A 13,880-nucleotide genomic window follows, 5' to 3' on the forward strand; every position below is an offset into this window, starting at 1 on the left:
TTATCTTAGCTATTAGGCATACTTGCTCAGTCAAATATCTTCAGTGAATATTTGTGAAATGAATTTTACAACAATAAAAAATTAAAAAAAATAAAAAATAAAAAATAAGTAAATAAATAAATAAATAAATAAATAAATATATTTTAAGTTTAATATTTTCATGATGTTCAGTCTTCATTTCTAATTTTTTACTAATAATCAAATTTAAAATGTGTTTTGCATTTGGAGAAAATCATATAAAGTCTTTGATTTAAATTCTAAATATTGACGAATAGTCAGGGGCTGTAAATTTGAAATTCGAAATTCCTTACAGGAGAAATGCACTAAACGCTCCCTGGGCTTCAGTTTTTTTTTTTTTTTTTTTTTTTTTTTTTTTTATTAAGTATATAGATTAAAAATGTCTTCTTTGGGGAGGAGAAAGTTATATAATTTTCTCCAATCTACTTAACTCAGAGTCCTATTAAGCTACTTTTGTAACCATATATATATATATATATATATATATATATATATATATAATTATATATATAATTATATGTATATAATTATATATATATAATTATATATATTTATATACAAATTCTATATATTTATATACATGATACACACATGTATTTATATATATACACACATATACATACATGTGTGTATCATGTATATAAATATATAGAATTTGTGTGTGTATTTATATATATATACACATATCACACTTCATATGCTCCTTTATATGATGCTAGATGTATGTCAAGAGCCCCTCCCTCTCCCTTCCTTTGCTTTCCCTTTTTTCTCTTCCAATCTTACCTAATCCTACTCTTGTAAACCTATTCACCAAGTACAGTATTGTTAAACACTTTCTCATGGATGACCACAGTATTTATTTTCTACGTTATCACAGATATGACCACAAACCATAAATTCTTAAATTATCTATAACAATCATATAAAAGTCATTCAGTGAACAGGAATCAGAGGTGCTATATAGCAAGTTCACCATAGATGATGAATTTTCCAAAGAAAAATTCATAGTCTCATAGATTATAGAATGTACCATTAATTCTAGTGAATATTTCATTTACCTAAGTCATTTGATTAGTCTCTAGACATAATAAAACAGAAATATTTAGTTTTAAAGGAAACAAATGTTTGGTAACAAAGCTTCTAAGAGGAGATTTTTGAGTTCTTATCAAAAATTTAAATTGATGGTACGTACCACATAATCACTTCTATTATTTTCAATTCTTTAAGTGGCTGGATTAGTATATGTTTCTAAGTCTTTTCAAGTATTCCCAGTAGAATAGCAGTGTTAATATTCTTTAAGGTTATTAAAATTTTCTGAAATAGCTCCCCTGAGTTACCAGTCCTGAGGTGCTAATCGTAATATGCATGGAAAAAGAGACCGACACATTGGAAAGTAAAGAATTGGGACCCCTCTGTTATTCAATTTCACCATTATTTGGCAAGATGAATTAGGAAAAAGTATTTTATTTCTTCACAATTACAACTTTGTATCTGTAAAATGGGAAAGCTATCAGTGTTTTCTGGATAATATTTGTCATAAATCTGGTTCATGTACAGAGAATGAAAAATGTATCATAAATTTGACATATTTAGATGGATTGTCCTAATGCCAGATTACTCCCAAATTATTCTAGGTCACTTTGAAAACAACATTGCAGATTAGTATATCTTCCTTGAGTAGGAAGTCACATAATTGAGCGATTTGTTGAGCGCTGACAAAATGAATTTTAGCCTTTAATATAGAGTAAAACTAGTCTACTAGTGTAGCTAAAATATTTTATTAAAGAGATTTATATCTTTGGGAAATTGCAGCCACTACTTATGAATCCTCTTTATTAAATATGTTATTATAAAAACAAACACATGAAAAAGAAAGAAACAAGGAAAACTAGGTTACTTTTAAAAGGTTGCCTATATTAGATCATTCCTCATTCAGAAACCTAGAATGTTTGCACCAGTAGACAGCTGTACAAGATGGCTGTAATATGTGAATATATCTTCAATAAGATTGCAAAATATTATTATTAAAATATTTTAAAATATTCTCCACTTCAATGGGTAATTTACAATGAAATGAAACCCCAAATGTGACACATGTGAAAAGGTTCTTGGAATGTCTTGTAGAAACTTGGGGTATTGTTGTCTATGATTGAGCAACTCATTTTCTTTTCTTGTGTAAATGGTTACTTTGATAATTGCTGCACTGCTGGGTGTCCACTGTCTTCTGCTGGTCTCCAAAAGTTCTCTTCTCATGGGATGGTTCAATGCATTTTAATCTCTCATCTATGCAGTATAGCTAGTACCCTGAACATTCTGTACAGCCATAGGACTCCTTGGATTTCACCTCAAGATTCACCATTGTCCTATCCATGGAGTCATATGAGAGATTCCCTTAGAGTAGAAACGATTGCTCCCCTATGCAGTTCATTTTTTTTTATGCATGCTCAGAAGTTCTTTCAAAAGGATCATTGTGTATATCTGAGTGACACTCATCTTTTCAATGAATTTCACCTCTTTTTCTGAGCTGTAAGAATGCAAGCATAATAGTATTTATTTTAATCAATAAAACCTAAATTCATCGCAATTCTATTGCCATTGCTATTCCCAAAAATATTTGAAAGATCAATACTTTTCTTATAAAGATATATGGTTGTCATTCATCAAGTACCTATAAAGTGATATTCAGCATATAAAAATTATGTAAATTGCTTATGTATCATATATAAATGTGTTACTTAGGGTTATTTTCATCCAGAAGAAAAGGAAGTTAATATATTAAGTAATTTGCACATATATCAAAGTTAGTGTATGTTGGACACTTAATTTAATATCCTTACACTACCCCCTATGTGTAAGGTGACTAACCCTTCAAAAGGATACAGTATGTTACTTTCTATGACTGGCTTCTTTCATTTAGTTATGGGTATTAAGTTTTCATTTATGTCTTTTCTTCTTATTATTATTCCCCTTCTTCTACTTCCTCTTTTTCCCCTTTCCCTTCCTCTTTCTATCCTTCTCCTCTCCTTCTTCCTCTTCTTTTTTTGTCCTGGGAATTGATCCAAGGGGGGCTTTATCACTGAGTTAAGTCCACAGCCCTTTTTATTTTTTATTTTGAGACAGGGTCTCACTAAGTTGCCTAGGGCTTTTCTAATTTACCAGATCTGGCCTTGAATTTGTAATCCTCCTGCCTCCCCCTCCCTAGGTTCTGGGATTATAGGTGTGCACCCCAGTGCACGGACCCTTATGTCTTTTCATGGCTTAATAGTTCATTATTTTAGTGCTGAATAATGTTCTCTTGTTCGGATGTACCTCAGTAAGTGAATTTAACCATTCACTTACTGAAGTGAAGTTTGATTGCTTTTAAGCTTTGCTATTTATGATATAGGCCACCTTAAACATCCACTCATGGGTTTTTGTGTGGACATGTTTTCAATCCATTTGAATAAATTCCAAGAAGTATAATTGGTGGATTGTATAGTAACAGTGTGTTAGACTTCCTTTAAATTAAATATACTGCCACAGTGTTCCAAAGTGGCTATAACATTTGACATTTCCATCTGCAATGACCGAGAGTTTCTGTTTCTCCACTTCCTTTGGATTAGGACTGGCATGGAAATCCTTCTTCCATGTCTTCACCATTAATTTATACATGCATTTATATTTAAAGTAGGTTTCTTACAGAAGTCATATATTTGTGGTTTGTTTTTGGATGAACTCTGACAATCTTTATTATTTAATTTTTGTATTTAGACCACTCATATTTAAGGTGATGATTGATATTGTAGGATTAATATCTACCATACTTTTATTGTTTTCTATGAGTTGCCCTTGTTAATTATTTGTTTCTATTCTTACGTCTTTTCTCCTTCTCCTCCTCCTCCTCCTCCTCCTCCTCCTCCTCGTTTTTCCATATATATTCTGAATTTCGTGATTTTACACTGAGTCAAAGATATTTCTATTTCAATTTTAATTGGCACATCATAATTGTCCATTTTAATGAGGTACAATGTGGTATTTCAATGTGTGCATATATTACATGCTGATCAAATCAGGTGATATGCATATTCACCATTTAAACATATAACATTTCTTCTGGTAAGGGCATTTGAAATTTTTTTCTCCTAGCTTTTTTGAAATCTATATTACGTTATTGTTTAGTCACCTTACTCTGCAATAGAGCACCAGAATGTGTTTTATCCTCAGTGAAACGGTACACTCTTTGATCAACCTCTCCCATCCCTATTTACTTCCCATCCTCCTCAGCCTCTACTAACCACTATTCTAGTGGCAACTTCTATGAAATAAACTTTCTGTGCCTGGCTTATTTTATTCTCCAGGTTCATCTATGTTGTCACAAATGACAGGATTTCATCTTTTCTATGACTGATTAGCACTCCATTGTGAATATATACCATATTTTCAGCATCCACTCATCTGTTGATGGGCACTTAGGTTGATTTCATTTCTTGGCTATTGTGAATAATGCTGCAATAAACACAGGAGTGCAGTTTTCTTTTTGACATATTTATTTCATTTCCTTTAAATATATATCTCATAGCAGTGTTGCTGGATTGTATGGTAGTCCAATTTTTAATTTTTTGATGAAACTCCACACGATTTTCCATAATGGCTGTACTAATTTACATTCCCATCAATATTTTGGGAGGATTCCCCTTGCATGCATTCTAGCCAACCCATTTTTTCTTTTATATTTTTGATAATAGTCTTTCTGATTCTATACCTAGCAGACCCAAAAGGGTCTACAAAGAAACTATTAGAGCTAATAAATGAATTCAGCAAAGTGGCAGGATATAAAATCAACACGCATAAATCAAAGGCATTCCTGTATTTCAGGGACAAATCCTCTGAAATGGAAATGAGGACAACCACTCCATTCACAATATCCTCAAAAAAAATAAAATACTTGGGAATCAACCTAACAAAAGAGGTGAAAGACTTATACAATGAAAACTACAGAACCCTAAAGAGAGAAATAGAAGAAGATCTTAGAAGATGGATCTTGTTCATGGATAGGCAGAACTAACATCATCAAAATGGCGATCTTACCAAAAGTTCTCTATAGGTTTAATGCAATGCCAATCAAAATCCCAACGGCATTTCTTGTAGAAATAGAGAAAGCAATCATGAAATTCATATGGAAAAATAAAAGACCCAGAATAGCAAAAACAATGCTAAGCAGGAAGTGTGAATCAGGCAGTATAGCGATACCAGACTTCAAACTATACTACAGAGCAATAGTAACAAAAACAGCATGGTACTGGTACCAAAACAGGCGGGGGGACCAATGGTACAGAATAGAGGACACAGAAACCAATCCACAAAATTACAACTATCTTATATTTGATAAAGGGGCTAAAAGCATGCAATGGAGGAAGGATAGCATCTTCAACAAATGGTGCTGGGAAAACTGGAAATCCATATGCAACAAAATGAAACTGAATCCCTTTCTCTCGCCATGCACTAAAGTTAACTCAAAATGGATCAAGGAGCTTGATATCAAATCAGAGACACGCCGTCTGATAGAAGAAAAAGTTGGCTACGATCTAAGTACTGTGGGGTCGGGCTCCAAATTCCTCAATAGGACACCCATAGCACAAGAGTTAATAACTAGAATCAACAAATGGGACTTACTCAAACTAAAAAGTTTTTTCTCAGCAAAAGAAACAATAGAGAGGTAAATAGGGAGCCTACACCCTGGGAACAAATCTTTACTCCTCACACTTCAGATAGAGCCCTAATATCCAGAGTATACAAAGAACTCAAAAAATTAGACAATAAGAGAACAAACAACCCAATCAACAAATGGGCCAAGGACCTGAACAGACACTTCTCAGAGGAGGACATACAATCAATCAACAAGTACATGAAAAAATGCTCACCATCTCTAGCAGTCAGAGAAATGCAAATCAAAACCACCCTAAGATACCATCTCACTCCAGTAAGATTGGCAGCCATTATGAAGTCAAACAACAACAAGTGCTGGCGAGGATGTGGGGAAAAGGGTACACTTGTACATTGCTGGTGGGACTGCAAATTGGTGCAGCCAATTTGGAAAGCAGTATGGAGATTTCTTGGAAAGCTGGGAATGGAACCACCATTTGACCCAGCTATTCCCCTTCTTGGTCTATTCCCTAAAGACCTCAAAAGAGCATGCTACAGGGACACTGCTACATCGATGTTCATAGCAGCACAATTCACAATAGCAAGACTGTGGAACCAACCTAGATGCCCTTCAATAGACGAATGGATAAAAAAAATGTGGCATTTATACACAATGGAGTATTACTCTGCATTAAAAAATGACAAAATCATAGAATTTACAGGGAAATGGATGGCATTAGAGCAGATTATGCTAAGTGAAGCTAGCCAATCCCTAAAAAACAAATGCCAAATGTTTTCTTTGATATAAGGAGAGTAACTAAGAACAGAGTAGGGACGAAGAGCATGAGAAGAAGATTAACATTAAACAGTGATGAGAGGTGGGAGGGAAAGGGAGAGAGAAGGGAAATTGCATGGAAATGGAAGGAGACCCTCAGGGTTATACAAAAGTACATACAAGAGGAAGTGAGGGGAAAGGGGAAAATAATACAAGGGGGAAAAATGAATGACAGTAGAGGGGGTAGAGAGAGAAGAGGGGAGGGGAGGGGAGGGGAGGGGGGATAGTAGAGGATAGGAAAGGCAGCAGAATACAACAGACACTAGTATGGCAAGATGTAAATCAATGGATGTGTAACTGATGTGATTCTGCAATCTGTATACGGGGTAAAAATGGGAGTTCATAACCCACTTGAATCAAAGTGTGAAATATGATATATCAAGAACTATGTAATGTTTTGAACAACCAACAATAAAAATTTAAAAAAAAGATAATAGTCTTTCTGACTGGTGTGAGGTATTATTGTGGTTTTGATTTTTTTTTTCCCTGATGACTGGTGAGGTTGACCATTATTTCTTATACCTATGGACCATTAGTATGTTTCTTTTGAAAAAATGCCTATTCAGGTCTTTTGCTCATTTTAAAATCATGTTATTTTCTTGTTATATTGTTTACATTTTATGTATTTTGGATGTTAGTTCTTTATCAGATGAAATCTGCAAATATTTTCTGCCCTTCTGTAGTTGTCTCTTCACACTGTTGATTGTTTCCTCTGATGTATAGCAAATCTTATAGTTTCATGTGATTTTATATGTTTATTTTTGCTTTGGTAACCAGGGCTTTCAAGGTCTTATCCAAAAACCCTTGAGTAGAGCATAATAAAAACAGTAAGACCCTGGAGTTGAAAACACACTCATGGATCAGCGGGATGGAATAGAAACCCCAGAAATAAATCCATGTACTTTCAGCCAAATAATATTCAATAAAGGTGCCAAACACATATTGAGGAAAAGACAGTCTTGTCTTTATATACTGTTAGGAAAACTGGATAACACATGTACCCTCATCTGTCACCATAGATGAAAATACACTAAATGTGTATTAAAAATTTAAATGTAAGACCTATGACTATGAAAATACTGGAAGGAAATATGGGGGCAAAGTGTTTTTGGATTTTTAATTGAGCAATATTTAAATCCATTCTTTTCTTTGCATATCAATTACACTGAATTTTTCTGTTTTATTACTTAAGTGGGATTCCTAGAGTTTGGACTATGTTTACAAACTAATTATAGTCAACTTTAAAATAGCATTATACCCTTTAACCTCAAGGATAGGTACCTTATACTAAAAACATAATCTTTCTTTGCTGTACCTGGTATCATTGCAGTCATTTATTGCATTTATACATATATATTGTATAAATGCATTTATATATTTGGCATATATACATAATTTAATATATTTTGCAAATATATTAAGCAAATTATCTAATAGATCCATTAAAATTTTAAATAAGCTTTAATTTTACTTTAACTTTTTCCTGGTGCTCTTTATTTATGCAGATTTGACTTTTTATTGATTATTTTTAGTTATACGTAGCACTAGGATTTATTTTGACATAATTATAAAAACATGGAATACAGTTTGTTCTAATTCAGTTCCTAGTACCTTCCCATTCCCTTCCCTCCCCTCTCCCCCATTCCCTTCCTTATACTCTACTGATCTTTCTGCTGTTTAATTTTAGTTTTTTTCCTTTTAAATAGTGTCTTGTGAATATACATGGTGGTGAAATTCACTATAGTGTATTCATATATGCACATAGAAAACTTAGGTAAGATTCATTCCACTGTTCTTCCCTTCTCCCATTCCTCTCTTCTCCCTTTCAGTCCTCTTCTTCTGATCCACTGATTTGTCTTGTATTTTGATCAAACACCACCCCTTTTTTTTTTCTTTTTCTCTCCCACCCCTTATTTTGGATTAGCTTCCACACCAGACAAAATATCAAAATTTTGGATTTCTGAGTCTGGCTTGTTTCACTTGGTATGATAATCCCCATTTTCATCCATTTACTGACAAATGCCATGGTTTTATTCCTCTTTATGGCTGAGTAATACTCCATTGTGTATATATACCACATCCTCTTTATCCATTGATGCAACTGAGTCATTGTAGTATGTTGATTTTAAGTCCTTTGGGTATAAATCAAGGAGTGAAATAACTGAGGAATCCCCATACTGTTTTCCTGAGTGATTGCACTAATTTCTAATTTGCAGTCCCAGCACCTTGTATTTTAAAAGTCTTCTCTCTCTCTCTCTCTCTCTCTCTCTCTCTCTATATATATATATATATATATATATATATATATATATATATATATATATATATATATATATATATATCTTGTTTCGCCTGCTATATTGTACACACCTTAGCTGTCAATTTTAGAAGAAAGACATAAAATATATTATGGTTCCTAAAGAAAGAGCATCATTGTAATGTTTTGAGCAACTAATTACAAAAAAAGAAAGAGCATGAATAAGTAAATATTTTAGATAAAATATTTAGTAAATAGTTTAGTCTGTCCATGCATGTATAAGTGGAAAAATATGGATATTTTATCAAGAATCATAAGGCATGGAATTCAGCTAATTTTGAAGAGAGTGTTTCAGATCTCAGCAAGAGGAGCACTGCTGTAATATGAATAGCAGATTGGAGAATAATACAGATAAATTCTTCTCCATATTAATGAAACACATTTGATTTTAAATATAATAGGATTCATGGTTCTTTATTATAAAGTGAAAGAATGTTCTGTGAAACAGAATAGTGGTGACTAATAATGAACTCCATTTTACTTTTTAACATGTAAGCAGAAAGAATGCAATATATTTAGAATTTCATAGAAACTTCGAAATATCAAAATTCAATAATTTTTCCAGTTTAGTAGTTTTATTAGAAATCAATTATTTTCAAATTTATAAAGAAAGTAAAGGTCTTTTCTACAGTGATTCTATATAAATTAGAATTTTTAAAAGTTTCACTTTTAGGAATAATTTCAGAGATGCCAATTTCCTATTTGGGGAAAGTAATTATTGAGAACTATTCCCAGGGTGTGGATGCTACTGTATTTTTATTTTTTATTTATTTAGGTATAAATAGACACAGTATCTTTATTTTGATAATTTATTTTTATGTGGTGCTGTGATCGAACCTAGTGCCTCACACATGCAAGGCAAGTGCTCTGCCACTGAGCCACAATCCCAGCCCCTGTATTTTTAAATAACTACTTTTTATTAGCATTTTCATTGCATCCTTTTTATGAAACCGGTTGCTTCTAGCTGTTCTGCTTAACTCTGAACATGCTTATTTTATCTAAAATTTGAACAGATTGGTTGATGGCAGAAATACTCTTGTAACATGAGCACTATACTAACTTATTTTTATGAAAATCTTACTCAAAAGAGTAAAAGTCATTTCTATACCATACTTATTTTCATTTTATTTTGATGAGGTTAGACAAAGATTTGCTTTTTTTCAAAGATAATGTATTTTAATCCTTTAATAGAGAAAATATCAATAGGAGTTTGGATATGTAAATAAATATATAGTATGTGTAATACTTAAGTATATCCCACTGAAAACTAAAAAATAAATATTAAAAAATTCTCTCTCTCTTTCTCTTTAAAAAAATTGCATGCATGCATCTATACACTTATGTACAAACACTTATTTGCCAAAAAATATTTGTAGTGTCTTTAATAAATGTAATTATTACATGAAACATAGTGGCAAAGTGAAATACAAAAATACAATTCATGGCATTCATATAGGACAAATAATATCATTTGCATTATTGCATGAACCTTCCTGACTTATGTCTTTTCTTCCATTCTGTATCTTTGCTATTTATTTTCCACAATTCTTCTACAATTAATTTTTAATCTGAAAATATATGTAACCTGTTTAGTTTGTGACTTTAATCCCTTCAGTGAGGTTTTACGTTTCTATTGTCATTTAGAAATGTTCGAACTTCTTCTAGAGATGTTCTGTGACTCTGGAATGATGATAAAACTATTGATTATCACTCCAGCTCACACCGATGCTTCACAACTCTATGATTGCTTTATATAATATTTCTTCACTAAATAATTTCCTCATTAAATGACTCATTTTTCTTATTTGGTCTGGGAATCATTTAAATTTCAGATTAAATAATCTTTTCACTGGGAAACCACTTCTGACCTACCAGGCAGAATTAATAACTTGTATTTTTTTGACATCAATGTGCTAATTATTCAATTAGTACTATAAAACAGGGAGTATTAATGAACACATTTTAAATTCAATTATTTGACTGTCCTAATGAATCATAGTACCACAACATTGGAGATATGTGATTAAAAAAATTTTATAATTGTACACACACACACAGATATGCACAAATATGTCCTTAAAATTTTAACTGAAAGAATTATAAAACTGATTTTATTTTTCCTGATCGTCAAAGAGAGGAAAGCATATTGAATCCCTTTGCTCAGGAGAAGAAAATATACTGATTTTTTAGTTGAAAAATAACTTTTCCTATTCACTGTACTTTATAAGGAGTATCACAGTTTCCAGTTTTTCTACAAATAAAAAGAATATAAATTAAACTTCATTTTGGTAGGTTAATAATTCTAAATAATGTACCTTTTATTATACATAAAAACGAATACCTGCTAATCTTGGTTTGTACCATTCAATGTAATATTGATCTAAATACAAAGGAAAGATATTTGTAATAGATTTTTAAATTTCACATTCTTGAGGAAAAATATATTTTCATGAGTTATTTCAATTAATTCAGTTAATGTGGTATTTTCAATATTTCTACTCAAGTTAGTCAGGTTTTAGTTAATCCCAGTAACAATTGATTCTAGGTTAAAATGAATCCCATTCATCATTATCAAAATGCTAAATAGTCGGCACCTTTTCTCTAGATACCTGATGAGATTCAATTTTTTTTTAAAGGACTCACAAATGTTAAAATAAAACAACAACAAACATATTCAGACTTATCCTTGGAAAGGAATTTTTTCTTTTATCAATGTAGAAATAAAGTTCTTCCTCATTTTTTTATTCTCCCATATATTCTTTATTCTAGATAAAAGACAGGAACTCACTATTGATTTATTTTTCCTTCAAGAAATGTCACATATTATTTCTTCTGATTTAAAATCATTTTGCTTGCTGGGAGCATAGCTCTGTTGTAAAGCTATTGCTTTGTATATGAGAGGTCTTGGGTTCAATCAGTATTAAGTAAAAAAAAAACATCATTTTGTATGAGCAACTAAAATATACATTTCTGTCATCAATCTTTTATACAAGGTAAGGAGGGCTTTTAATTTAATTAAATTTTATATTTTAATTTTTTCATCATCGTAGAGAAAATATATGCCATTTGTTCACAATTAGAAGACTATTTGACTCAAGTGAATATTGGAAAATAGCTATAAGAAATCCTTCTAAAATTCATAAAAAGCAATAGAAAAATTCCAAACAAAGAGATTCATTTATAAGTAATTTGTCCTTAAAATAAGAAACAAATGCCAACAACTGTGTCCTTTTTTTCTCCTGAACCTCAGAAAAGCCCAGAAAGACAATTAGCCTTTGGAACAAATGCTTACTATTGCTTGGTACTGATTTAAGTTAGTAGGTATTGTTAGAGGAAAACTTAAGCACATGAACTTTTTAAAGGATTTGTGTGTGTGTGTGTGTGTGTGTGTGTGTGTGTGTGTGCAGAGAGTGATTCATGAATTGTGCAGCATCAGACTCCAGGTGTTTCTAACTCCACCAAGAGGGAACTTTTTTTAAGGGCTTCCTGGAAATGAAACAAAGAAATTACATCTGACTGGCTAAAATGGAAAGTCCCTAGCCAGAGGTGAGTTGGCAGTTTCTGATTGGTTAAGCTTAAATTTCCTTTTACTTTTTATATAGAAAATCAACTTTCCAGAGCTGTATCAGCTGAAAGATCTCCAAATTAACTTTTTAAAATATGTAGAAAAATGGAACTTAATTTTCCTCATATTTTGTTTTCAAGACTCCTTTCCCTTTATTTATTTTGCATCTGCTGGCCTATCACAACACAAGAAGGTAAAGACAATGTTAACAATATTCAATGTAGAATTTAGAATGAAATAACCATATAGAGATTACTGAAACTTGACATGACCCAAGCATCATCATTACAAATGATCATGCCCAGCACTCCTCAGAAGTCACTGAATCTATATTTCCCATCTGTGATTCACACTACTTTTAGACAATCACTTAAACCCCAAACCCAAAGGTTTTTTGCAAAGTCCTATGTTGCATCTTATCAAATAAGCCACTTATCAATTTTAATATGTCTTCACCTCTCACCTTATTCCTGCTGTTATAAGACACATCAGAGATATAGACTCAGTTTAGAGAGAATGAGAAACCAAACACAACAGGTATTTTATTAACACACAAAATCATATTTACATTTGCATTTGGACATATAAAAGAGTATGTATTTTGTCTGGAACACGTGAAGTCGTTTAGTTGTTTCACATATGTACTTATGATAAATTATACTTACATCTAAATTCCAATTTTTGCACAGTTGTACGAATCTTGTAAGTAACTGCAAAAAAACCTAATTAATCACAATTTTCTTCATTCCCACTAGAATTAATTACCTGCCATACTTGTGATATCTTTCTTTTCATAAATGTTTGAATCATTATTCTGTCTTAACTCTATCTTCATCTTCATTAACATTAGTGGTTTTTCTCAGTTCCAATATTGTTGAATTTCAGGACATTTATTATTTGACTCTAACTCTGAGAAATTCAATCATCCATTGCATACATACTACAACTTAAATTTGTATGTTCTCATTGCTTTCTCTCAATAGGCAGGAAATCATCTTTCTTCCAAAAATTATTATCAAAGATCAAAATGCTCTTAAATATCTGATTTGTTAATTAACAAATGTCATTAAACAGCATGTTGACAAATTGTTGGCCCATCTTTTCAATTTTCTAAAAGAGATTTTAATAATGGATCCTTTTCTTATCTAAGCTTGCTAGATTGTAGAAAGTTGCAAGAATACATTTTTGACATCCTAATGATGAGAATAAAATGCAAATAATCTGCAAATTGTCTCAAGACTATCAGAGGAGCTGAGTATTCAAAGCAACCTGCTCAACTAAAGACCAAAGGGTGACATACCCTTTGAAACAGCAAAAGGACATGGAGTATTTCATCTCAGAGCACAAGAGGAAGAAGGGGCTGCTATACTAATGAGTAAGATGAAAGCATCTGAAATTTTAACACTGCTCCCTATCTCACCCCACCCTACATTTTTTTTTTGTAGTGTGTGTTGAAACCAGGGGTGCTTTACTATTAAGCTACATCCCCAGCCTTTCATTTTAAAATTTTGAGGCCGTTCTTA

Source organism: Marmota flaviventris, chromosome 5 (genome assembly GCF_047511675.1).
Source record: "Marmota flaviventris isolate mMarFla1 chromosome 5, mMarFla1.hap1, whole genome shotgun sequence".
NCBI lineage: Eukaryota > Metazoa > Chordata > Mammalia > Rodentia > Sciuridae > Marmota > Marmota flaviventris.